This window comes from Ranitomeya variabilis, chromosome 5 (genome assembly GCF_051348905.1).
Source record: "Ranitomeya variabilis isolate aRanVar5 chromosome 5, aRanVar5.hap1, whole genome shotgun sequence".
NCBI lineage: Eukaryota > Metazoa > Chordata > Amphibia > Anura > Dendrobatidae > Ranitomeya > Ranitomeya variabilis.
Window position 1 is genome coordinate 271,074,272 of NC_135236.1, and position 13,208 is coordinate 271,087,479.

A 13,208-nucleotide genomic window follows, 5' to 3' on the forward strand; every position below is an offset into this window, starting at 1 on the left:
TGCCGGATGTCAGCTGTCAGAATCAGCTGACACCCAGTGGTGAGCGCCCGTGCACCGCCAGTTTATGCGGGCGATCGAAATGACGTAATGATTCGTCCCTGGTCAAATTGGCCCATGGACTGAATATCACGTCAGATGTCAGAAAGGGGTTAAGCTACAGCTAGAAATTAAAGAGGATGTCCACTACTTTAGCATCAATTAGGATAGGTCCTCAATGTCTGATCAGTCAGGGTCTTACACCCATCACCCCCGCCGATCAGCCATCTTCTGATAGTGGCCATGGCAGGGTACTACACATCCGCCTCCTATTAATGTGAATGGTTCTCCCGGGCCGTGGCCACTACCAATAACAGTTGATTGGCGGGGGTGCAAGTTGTCTGACCCTGACAGATCAGACATTGATGACCTACCCTATGGATAGGTCATCAATGCTAATGTAGTGAACAACCGTTTTATTTAAAAAAAAGATATACAAGGAAATATTCACACAATAGCCATCCCTGACGAAGGAATCAGTGATTCCGAAATGAGTTGGATTGAGGTCCTTAGGGCGCTCCATAGCCATAGCCAGTCACGTGAGGTATCACGTGACCGTGACGTCACGCAAGGTCCTGCAGTTTCCTGCACCTTGCTGGCTGTCCGCCGGCTTCTGACCGGGAACACCTACACGCGGTAACTTGTTACCAACGAACAGGGGCGTCTGTCACCGGCCGGGACGGCACCTCACCAGTAAGGAAGCCTTTTCTGCTTGGTGGAATCTGGCACGAACAAACTAGTGCATACCGCAAGGACCTTCCATACTTGGAACCACCATCCCTGCGGCATCATCCTGACACACAGGTAAAAAATAATAATAATAATAATTTTTATTTATATAGCGCCAACTTATTCCGCAGCGCTTTACAACTTATAGAGGGGACTTGTACAGACAATAGACATTACAGCATAACAGAAATCACAGTTCAAAACAGATACCAGGAGGAATGAGGGCCCTGCTCGCAAGCTTACAACCTATGAGGAAAAGGGGAGACACGAGAGGTGGATGGTAACAATTGCCAATGAATATTAGGCGGCATTGAATACATTTTGTCAACTTGTATACTCCATCTAGGTGCATATATATATCTTGTAGGGAATTTTTTCCACTATCTGGTCTTTTTACGCAAATATGAACTCTGCATGTATGAAATATTCACACAAGTCCAATTTGTTGCAGATATTAATGTGAGTAAAATGAGTTTTACTAATCTGAATAGTGTTGTTTTGGCAGCAAACACATAGCACCTGATTCATGATAGTATTTTTGTCAGTTTTTACCGTGGAAACCTCCCAACAAGTGACTTTTCGTTTTGTGACATATTAAATCCATTTGTGCTTTTGTTTAGTATTCTGATTTTTACGTCAATATGGCTATTCCAGATGTTTTAGACGGATAAGTCAAATGTAACTTTCTTTAAAAAGTTACACAATTTGATGTGAGTGTACCCCAGTCAGCCTTTCGAGTAATTTTACGTACGCCAGTTATTTTGGCGCAATTTTGTGAAAAGTGCAACTTTTTGCTCTTTAGAGTCGCAAGATGTAAAAAAGAGCACTTTTATGTTACACAAAATTCATGAAGCAAGTGCGTCATTTTGAATAATTTGGTACAATAAATGGCAGTGAGAACCACAACAAAAAAAAAAAAAGTGACATAATAAAAATGCAAGTGATGAATCAGGGCCATTGATTTCTACAAGCTCTATTTAGATGAATAAGATATTCACAAACATTTTATGCCACAATATCTGTAAGGTGTGACTCATCCTTTTTTTATTCTCGATGAGTCAACATATTCCACAAATGCATAAAATATGCATGAAAAAAACTGGATGCAAAATATTAATCAGGGTGCTTGATAAATACGAAAAAGAAACTGAAACATTTTCACAGAAACAGTAATTAACCTTATATTATTGAATTCAGAATTACAGAGCTACTGTATAAAGCGACCCTCCCATCAAAATTAAACATTTGACTACAAATCGCAACTGTATATTCTTTATATCTGGTGCCCTCCTCATAAACGTTTCTGACACTGATTTAGGTCAACTTTTTGCATTTCCATAAAATGTCATCCACAGGCAGGATTGTTGCGCTACCAACTATTTTGGCTGTAACATCTGATGCAGTTGACTTTTTGCGACTTGCTTGTTGGGGTTGCAGTACGCTCATGGTCGCAATACAGCCCCATTCACTTGTATTGCGCTGTGATGTAGCAACGACATCTAGCAAAGTTTGGCTATGTGACAGGTGTCCCGGCAAAAGTCGCTGTGCAGCCCCAGCGTATAGGCTGCATTCACACACCCTTTGTACACATCCATGTGCTGTTTTTTTTATTAAGCAGCACACTGACCCACAGTTTCATTAATCCATACACACATCCATTTTAAAAAATGAAACCTAGAGCATGTCCTATTCTGATACGTTTTACGCATCAGACTTGGCCCTTAACCCCTTCACCCCAAAGCCTGTTTTCACCTAAGTGACAGGGCCAATTTTTACAATTCTGACCACTGTCACTTTATGAGGTCATAACTCTAAAACGCTTCAACGGATCCTGCTGATTCTGAGATTGTTTTCTCGTGACATATTGTACTTCATGATAGTGGTAAAACTTCTTCGATATGACTTGCATTTATTTGTGAAAAAAACAAAAATTTGTCGAAAATTATGAAAATTTAGCAATTTTCAAACTTTTAGTTTTTATGCCCTTAAATTAGAGAGGTATATCTCATAATATAGTTAATAAACAACATTTCCCACATGTCTGCTTTACATCAGCACAATTTTGGAAACATAATTTTTTTTTGTTAGGGAGTTATAAGGGTTAAAAGTTGACCAGCGATTTCTCATTTTTGCAACAAAATTTGCAAAACCATTTTTTTTACGGACCACCTCACACTTGAAGTGACTTTGAGGGGTCTATATGGCAGAAAATGCCCAAAAGTGACACCATTCTAAAAACTGCACCCCTCAAGGTACTCAAAACCACATTCAAAAAGTTTATTAACCCTTCAGGTGCTTCACAGGAATTTTTGGAATGTTTAAAAAAAATTGAACATTTAACTTTTTTTTCACAAAATTTTTACTTCAGATCCAATTTGTTTTATTTTACCAAGGGTAACAGGAGAAATTGGACCAAAAAAGTTGTTGTACAATTTGTCCTGAGTACGCTGATACCCCATATGTGGGGGTAAACCACTGTTTGGGCACATGGCAGAGCTCGGAAGGGAAGGAGCGCCATTTGACTTTTCAATGCAAAATTGGCTGGAATTGAGATCGGAACCCATGTCGCGTTTGGAGAGCCCCTGATGTGCCTAAACAGTGAAAACTCCCCAATTCTAACTGAAACCCTAACCCCAACCCTAACCCCAGCCCTAACTCTAGCCCTAACCCCAACCCTAACCCTAGCCCTAACCCTAGTCCTAACCCTAGCGCTACTTTCACACTAGCGTTTTTTTGCATACGTCGCAATGCGTCGTTTTGGCGAAAAAACGCATCCTGCAAAGTCATCTGCAGGATGCATTTTTTCCCCATAGACTAACATTAGCGACGTATTGACACACGTCGCAAGCGTCGTGCGACGGTTGCGTCGTGTTGTTACGTTACATGTAACTTTTTTTGTGCCGACGGTCCACCATTTCCGACCGCGCATGCACGGCTGGAACTCCGCCCCCACCTCCCCGCACCTCACAATGGGGCAGCGGATGCGTGGAAAAACAGCATCCGCTGCCCCCGTTGTGCGGCGCTTGCACAGTATGCGTCGGTATGTCGGGCCGACGCAGCGCGACGGCCCCGTACCGACGCTAGTGTGAAAGTAGCCTAACGGGAAAATGGAAATAAATATATTTTTTAAAATTGTATTATTTTTCCCTAACTAAGGGGGTGATGAAGGGGGATTTGATTTACTTTTATAGCGTTTTTTGGGCGGATTTTTATGGTTGGCAGCCATCACACACTAAAAGACGCTTTTTATTGCAAAAAATAGTTTTTGCATCACCACATTTTGAGAGCTATAATTTTTCCATATTTTGGTCCACAGAGTCATGTGAGATCTTGTTTTTGCGGGACGAGTTGACGTTTTTATTGGTACCATTTTCGGGTACATTACATTTTTTGATCGCTTTTTATTCTGATTTTTGGGAGGCGGAATGAACAAAAACCAGCAATTCCTGAAATTCTTTTAGGGGGGGCGTTTATACTGTTCCGCGTTTGGTAAAAAGGATAAAGCAGTTTTATTCTTTGGGTCAGTACGATTACAGCGATACCTCATTTATGTAATTTTTTTATGTTTTGGCGCTTTTACACAATAAAAACTATTTTATATAAAAAAATAATTGTTTTTGCATCGCTTTATTCGGAGAGCTATAACTTTTTTATTTTTCTGCTGATGATGCTGTATGGTGGCTTTTTTTTTGTGGGACAAGATGACGTTTTCAGCGGTACCATGGTTATTTATATCCATCTTTTTGATCGCGTGTTATTCCACTTTTTGTTTGGCGGTATGAGAATAAAGCGTTGTTTTTTGCCTCGTTTTTTTTTTTTTTTTTTTTTTTTTACGGTGTTCACTGAAGGGGTTAACTAGTGATATAGTTTTATAGGTGGGGTCATTACGGACGTGGCGATACTAAATATGTGTACTTTTATTGTGTGATTTTTTTTATTTAGATAAAGAAATGTATTTATGGGGAATATATATATTTTTTTTTCTTTATTTAGGAATTTTTTTTTTATTTTTTTTTTACACATGTGGAAATTTTTTTTTTTTACTTTTTTACTTTTTTACTTTGTCCCAGGGGGGGACATCACAGATCGGTGATCTGACAGTGTGCACAGCACTCTGTCAGAACACCGATCTGACAGGCACATTGCAGAGGCTTGCCGGCGCCTGCTATGAGGAATTCTCAGCAGACGCCGGCAAGCAGGGTCATCTCATGACCCGGAAGGAGTCCCGCAGCCATCTTGGATCCGGGGACTCCTTCCAGGTCACCGGAGCAGCGCGATCTCATCGCGTTGCTCCGGTGGGAGAGCGCAGGGAGCCCCCGTCCCTGCGCGATCCCCCTCTATGCCGCTGTCACTATTGACAGCGGCATCAGAGGGGTTAAATGCCCGCGATCGGCGATAGCGCCGATCGTGGGCATTGCTGCGGGGTGTCAGCTGTCATATACAGCTGACACCCGCACCCGATCACCGCGGCGCTCAGCGCGAGACCGCGGTGATCGGCCCACCGTACTAGTACTGCGGCTGGCACAAATGCAGTGCCGGCAGCGCCGTACTAGTACGGCGGGTGGCACGAAGGGGTTAAAGAAAATCTGTCTGCAGGTTTTTGCTACCTCAACTGAGAGCAGCCTGATGCAAGCAAAGGGAAGCTGAATCTAAGGACTCTTTCATACGCACATCCTGATATTTCCAGTACTGGAAAAAACAGTGCCGGAGATATCAGAGTCCGTTTGTCCGTGTGTACGTGTGTGTAATACTTATGGTATACGTGTGGCAACCATGTGCCGCACGTGCGCCACATCAGTACCACACGTATCGGCGCTTGGGAAGCAACGGTACTGTTCACTCTGTTCCACAGTGGTGAAGACAGCTTGCATCATGCTCCCCTGCTGGCACTGCGATAACCACACGTACCGGACACGCTAAAGTCTGAAATAGTCCTAACAATGTAGATTACTGGGTGCAGCCGTTCTGACACAATCCAATCAGAGCTTTTAGATTTAGCAATGAAGCAGAGCTGAGAAAGCTAACCCCGCCTACAGCACTCCATATACAATGTCTATAGGTAGTGAGCTGCCTATCACAGGAGGGGGTGTGTCCTGAGTCACAGCAATAAGCTCCTGGTTCTAAAACAATCATTGCAAGCAAACAAAAGCACTGATCTTGATAAGAGAGGCATCGCTGAAATCTGTGTTTTAACCTCTGCCGCATACTGTCTTCAGATTACATAGGAAAAACCTGCCGATAGATTCATTCAAAGTTTATGGAGATCTGTTAAAAAAAAAAAATGGAAGATACACTTTTTCAGTGTTCCATCCATGTTTCATCCACCATATTTTACTGATCCATTGTTAAGAGCCAATAATAAGAAGAAAACATTCCAAATCCTTTATTTTTAAAATCATACGAGAAGAATTTTTTGCAACATGGATGCAATGCAGGTGACACATGAGAGAGAAAAGTCAATTTTTGATAAATGTAAAAACAGAAAAGGATGTGAGTATGCTGCCAAAGAGAAAGACAAACAAAAGCAGATATAAAGAAATGAATTCTATTTAGTGATCTGGAGGACTTGACATAATCATATGCATTATACATCGGCAAGTTGCTTTATGTTTCTCGCCAACAGCTTTTGTGGCCCAATAGCAGGATCTTTGCCCTGGGCCCACTGATGTCTCATATTATCCCTGACAAGCATGCTCAGCAGGTCCCGATACAGACTGTGATATTATCAAACTGTAGCAAGTCTGGCATGTTTCAGCACATTAGCTCTGTATGATCGCGTTTGATTACAATGATATGGGATCTTCGGCTCACAGGTCAGCCCACAGCTTATTTAAATAATGCCTAAGGCATTTAGCGAAAATTATCATAGGCGAGAGATGCAAAGTACATGGGATTTCTCTGGAAAAAGCACAAGTGTACTTTGCTATTAGACTTCTACTCAAACTGTGGTGTAAATGCTTAATTTTGTTTCCTAAACTGCATGACAAGCACATTTTTGGAGCTTGGTGCTATTCATTGCATACAGAAAGAGACTGCACTAACAGCATGTGTATTATAGCAAGGGAGGAATAACAACTACGCGAGCGGTGCGACATGCACAGAATGAAGTGATAAACCGCGAGCGCAGAACGGAACTCTACGATTGGTCAAATTGTCATAAAAGTAGATATTGCTACATATTGTTCTGATAGTGTTTGTACGTGAGCAATTATTATAAAAAGGTAAGAAAAAAATCCAGTGACCGTGTGATAGTTATCATAAAGGGTGATGAAAATATAATTAATGGGGTGTTTCTCTGTAAAATTCCTGTTCTCTGCCATCACGGTGTGGAACATCCTGTGTATTGTGTTAAAGTCCGCAGGGAATCTTTTTATAGACCACAATTACAAATAGCAACAGGTTTCGATTTTAAGATACTCATTGTGTTTATTTGACAGCGTTTGCTGCCATTTTGATGCCCGGCTCATTGTTGGCTAACTTGATGATATTTTACCAACATGTATGGTCTGATTTAGGCCTCATTGAGATATCTGTTTTTGGCATTCAAGTTCTTTCCGATGTTTTCATGGATAGACTAAGTACCCATTATAGTTTGTGGTGCTGGTAACATGTCTATTTTTTGGCAGAAGGCATGTCCACAAAAAACCCCAGACATGTCTATTTTTTAATGCATCCGCACCATCTGTATGTCACCCGAGTGCTGGCCGTTTAATGGGTTAGAGACACTTGATAATTATTATTTATAATTTTTGCATACAATAAAATTGGATGCCAAATTGGTGGTAAAAATCGGATCCAGCATGTCAGTAAAAAACATTTCTTTTTCTCGTATGCAAAAAAACGATCTGAGTGAGGCCTCAGACAACTAGAAGACTATTAGCATCTCACTCACTAATCCCTCTGTATTATGTATATTATTGTTACTGCTAACTAATGAGGGGGAGTTTCCAATTATAGTATTATTTGTGTCTTCTTATGGCCACCCACTGAGAAATATTTTTTTCCAAAGTAAACAACTAAAGCAATTAAAAAAAATACTAAAATTAATAATTAAGGAATTCTGCAAATTTCCATAAAATCTGTTTGAAAAACTCAATGAGGAGTCGTGCTGGAGCCATAGGATCCTGATTAATTATGAGACTGGAGTAAGATTTGTGGAGTAAGGCATCCCACAACTCATCATGGTCCGTTCCACCCCAGCTCTGCTAAAATGGGGCTAAACTCTGTGAAAATGCAAAAAACACACAATATTTTTGCACAGCCTTGTGTTTTTGCAAACATTTGTCAAGTTTCCAAATGTTTTATACCAGAAGGCGTAAATACTTTTATGACTTGGGGCCAGGATGACAGAATTTAGGTGCAAAGAAAGCCAGAAAACAGGAAAGATTATTTAAATCTAAAAAAGAAATGTAAGAGTGCACATTCTCTGTAAAATAAACTGACAATCAATGCAAATCCATATTGTAATATCTTCACACTGAGTTTCCTGGCATGGATTTTTTTGGCACTTAAAAATGACAAGAAAATAATGATTTTTGGCAACTTTTTGTGTCTGATGTTTTTTTCTACTGCTACTATTGATTCTATTGTGCATTATCCATGAAAAACATCCCAAGAATTTACATGACACTTTTTTTTCCAGGCTGGAAAAAATACATGGAATAAATGTCACGTGTATATAGGTGTGTTTTCTCTTTGAAATAGATATGGAACTTACTTAGAGGTCGTTATACGCATTTTTCTGTGAATTTTGAAGTGGAACCTGTCAGAAATCTCAGTGTGAATCTACCCTATGATTCTCCAGCGTCTAACAGCAGAGCTGTGGCTCTTAGACCTTAGCCCGTTCTGTGTCTCGCAGCCTATTATACATCACGCACCTTCTTATAATGTATTTGCTGTCATCTTGCTCCACACTTTGTGCGGGCTGATATGTAATGTACAGCATCTGCGAGTACCTGTATGGAGAGAAATACGCAAACATACCAGAGGCAGGTAATGCTTTGTGTGCTGCAGCATTATCATGGATTAGTACTGGAAAAGGCTTTCGAGAACATTTTATTGTATTTTTTTATTATTAATGTAGTGAAGCACTTTACCGAGATTGTTTGCACTTGCATTGTTCACTGGCCTAGCAAAGCTCCCAGTAAGATGCTCATATTGTTTTTTTAAAGAAGACGCTCAAGGAAAACACTGACAGTGTGTTATCTACAGCATGCTTTCTGACCTCTCTTTGTCACAAATGTTTTTTTTTTTAAATTCCATATACAATATAGTGGTGGCCAGATGAATGGACTGGAATCTTCTTTTCACAGCTTTCAAAGCCTGCAGTGGTTGAGTGGCATTACAAAAGACGAAATATATGCACAGCCTGTCATTTTGACATTGCTGTGCATTAATGATGAGCGATCATTCTTGGGTATTATCCGAGTATCTTGGATGTGCTCAGATAAACATATTTGATTCCCTGCGGCTGCATGTTATGCGGTGGTACACGGCCACAACACATGCAGAGATTGCCTGTTTGTTTGGCAATCCCCACATGTGTTGAGGTTGTCTAACAGCCACAGGGACTCAAATATAATATGCGAGCATGCCGAAAAAAAACAGATAACACCCGAGCATGCTTAGATGACATGTTATCGGAGCGTGCTCGCTCATCACTGCTGTGCATATGTTCCTTCTTTTCAGGGTTTTTTGTTAGTGCTTTTTCAAGGGGGTTCCAGGCAGAATCCACCTGAAAAGGACTTTGTGTGTACATGCAATAAAGATCCATTTTCATGATATTGTGACTATGCAATGTAACACACATAGTCCAAATAAGTCTATACTATTGACCAGTAGGCACTCCATGTTCGTAGTTCATATGGTGCTTACATGTGGCATTGTATACTTCTTGGAAGAAATGCAATATGGCCACATTGCCGAAATACAATATGGCCCCATTGCAAGCTGAAAGCACCATATCAACAAAAGGCTTTACAGTTACACCTATGGCACTGTGGACACAGACAGAAAAGGTCCCTGGTGCAAAAATAGTACATGGGCCCTATGCAGCCCAATAGGTCATCATAATGCACAATTCCACCTGTTTATGAGATGGAAATAGGCCCTCGGAGCAATGATATGTCTGCCTCTGACCTTTGGCCATTTGGGATTCTGTTCCACTACAAAGTCATAAAAATCTATTAATTCAAACATAATTCAAAAGAAAAAAAACCTTAATATGTCTACTTATAGAACTAGAGTCTTATGAAAATAGTGTACAGATAGACGCAATGTGCCTCTGTGGCACACAGACCTGTAAAACTACAATGTGCATGAGGCTTTATAGTAGACTCACACCCAGATAAGCAATTCAACTGCTATCATGCTCCTGCCTAGTCAGAGGAAATGGTTGTGCTTGCAGGAAATAGAGGCAAACACATGGAGAGCTTAGCCGTCACTCAAATATTCCTCCAAAAGTACACTGTATAACGTCTACCTAAAAGACAAACTCAAATGGCATCATTTTAATTCTCCATCATGTCTTGTGACTATCGGCCTCCACTCTCCTGCACTCAGTAACATACCCGTGACATAAGAATCACGTGTAGCTGTGATGATGAGTTTGCACTGATTGCTTCTAAACAGGTAAAATCAGGCACTGATAGAGAATATAGGGAACGGGTCTGATCTGCCATTCTTAAAGGCTTGATTGACCCTAACATGTGCTCCCTATTTCCAAGCAAAACCAAGTCTGTTTACCCAATTTATTTCTGGTTATTTCTCCTTCTCACAGCAGAGCTCTGACTCCTAAATCTCTGACCTTACTTTTTAGGCCCTGTCTTCAAACCATAAAGTGGTAAGAAAAGGTTGCATTGTCTCATACATCTGTACATATAATAGACAAGATGTCACCTTAGATTCTGATCATTGTTAACCTTTAACGTCTGCATTTTCATTTCTTTGATGTATCACATTTTCATTGCCATTACTGCCACTTATTAGTGATAATATATTAAGACTATATTATATAGATGACAATGGTCAATGTAAAACAGTAAGATAGGCATTTTATATTTGATTTATACACCAATATATATTTTATTGGCAGAAAACCCTGTAAATCATACATCATCATTTAAAACTATACAGTATTTTTAGGAGACAAAACCTGTGCTAAAGATGCTGACTGATCTTAGTAGTCCTGGACCCATACCTAAATAAAATGAAGTAATAAAAAAATATACATATACCGTAAATTAATTTATATCTGCAGACTGAATTTGACGGCTGAATACAGCACAAAGCATTTTACTCTTCATACAACTCTTTGGCCTGAACAGTTCCGCATACAGTTTAGATAAGTCAAATTTTGGATTGACAACTACATAACAAAATGCCATCGCACCAACAAAAAGGATGGTCCTGCTCACAGTTTATAAGAATATGTGCTAAAAAGCGTCAAACTGAGCTAAAGAACAAACATACTGAGCGTTATGTTACACACATATATGTGCAACCTAATAAACAAGCCTAGATAGAAGAGTCCTCAACCTCACCTTACATCCCTGGTAGGAAACTCTGGAGATTCCTGGGTGCTTCAGTCTATGATTGTAGATATGTGAGGACAACACGCTGAGAGTTGTTGCTCTACTAAGTTCTGTATATAATGTGATGCAAGTGTGGATTTACAGAGCTCAGTATGAAAGATGTGTGTCCTGCCTCCCCACATTTCCTCTGGAGGAAATGGCTGCTCTTCCTGTTTCCCGGAGATGATTCCATACACTATTGTTGTGTATCCGACAACTTATGTGTCTAGCTGGGTGTGCCCTTACTGTGTACTATATGTGTGTTGTGTATGTAACATAAAAATATCTATCTACACAATACTGAGCTTATAACACGATAGGTAGCTGGGTATAATTATATGGGATCCCACCAATAAACGTAAGCGTTGAGAATAGTGGGGTGATTAAAATATAACTTTTATTTGTTCAAGTTAAAAAATAGGTATTGTTAAAAAATAATACATTCCTGAAAAGCAACAAACAGTGTCAATATGAAACAGAAAAAAATGGAGGAGACCAGTCCCAAACAACATATTTAAGAAACAGATCCAAAAATTTATTAAACAGGTACAATAAAATACAAACTATATATATATATATATATATATATATATATATATATATATATATATATATATATCTGCTGTATGCAGTATATATCAAACAGGAAAATAGAACAAAAAAGATGTGATGGTACGTCAGGTTACATGTGGTTTAACCGGAATTCATCCCTAAAAAATGCACGTAATAACTATAACATTAAATCCAGGGGATAGTCAGGAGCTCAACAGAGCATCAAATAACAATTCACCCTATTCCCGGAAAACTAGCCATAAGGCACATGTTCAAACTTATAATTGTGCATGCTTACCCATGAATAAAAGGGAAATCCGACCACACTTCACCTGACTGCCCCAGACGCACGTTTCGTGGTGAGCTTTTTTTTAAAAAAAAGCTCACCGCGAAACATGCGTCCGGGGCAGTCAAGCTCCTTTACTGGCCCTAACACTAGGGGGCGCCATAGCTCACCATGTTCCACGGGATACTTCAGATGGCGAAGACGCTAGGGCCTCCACCCTTGCCCACAGATCAGGTGTGTAATCCCCGCATGCTGCCGTGTCTTGTATTCCCTCCCTTGAATTTGTATCAGCACAGTAACCTGTTATGATCCGGTGACCCTGGAGCCGCATGAGACTATCTCTGGAGTAGGTGGTACCTGTACTGACCGCAATCCTAATACTGACACTGCAACTAGAAGTAGCCGTGGGATGTACCTAACCAGGCCTAGACACCTCGACACAGCCGGAGGACTAACTACCCCTAAAGATGGAAATGGGAAATCCTATCTTGCCTCAGAGCAGAGCCCCAAAGGATAGGCAGCCCCCCACAAATATTGACTGTGAGTTTAAGAGGAAATACGTACACAGGCAGAAAAGACAGAGTTTAGCAAAAGAGGCCCTTCTAGCTAGATAGAAAGGATAGGACAGAGTTCTAAGCGGTCAGTATTAAAACACTAGAAAAATCCACAGCAGAATATACTATATACTACATCTAACTAAAGACATAGGATGTATATCTGCATATCCAGAGAAACCAGCATGACTGAAAAAATCCAAACAAGTCTAAGCTGGACAAAAACACAATAGATTGCACTGCACATAAAAGCACACTGCATGCGTGCTACAGAGAACCAAAACAGGACACTTATCTTAGCTGAAATGACAGCAGGGCAAGTGGAGCCAGACAGAGATGCAATCCCTCCAAGATACAATGGACAACTGGCAGGAATTGATGGATCCTACAAACCTAAATACCTAATAGAGCTGTAATAAGCAGAAACACCTGCCCTGGCCTATAATCCAGAGACCACTGCACTACCACTAACAACCACCG

The 13,208-nt window shown here is 40.4% G+C and overlaps 1 protein-coding gene across 1 annotated transcript in view; it reads right to left on the reverse strand.

Annotated features, from left to right (window-relative positions):
• SHANK3 (SH3 and multiple ankyrin repeat domains 3) overlaps positions 1 to 11,410 on the reverse strand; it is a 521,647-nt gene extending 510,237 nt beyond the window's left edge. Inside the window, exon 1 of the mRNA XM_077264301.1 lies at positions 11,307 to 11,410. The gene's annotated coding sequence lies outside the window, so the exon portion shown is untranslated. The remainder of the gene's footprint in view (positions 1 to 11,306) is intronic.
• Positions 11,411 to 13,208: the final 1,798 nt, after the last annotated feature.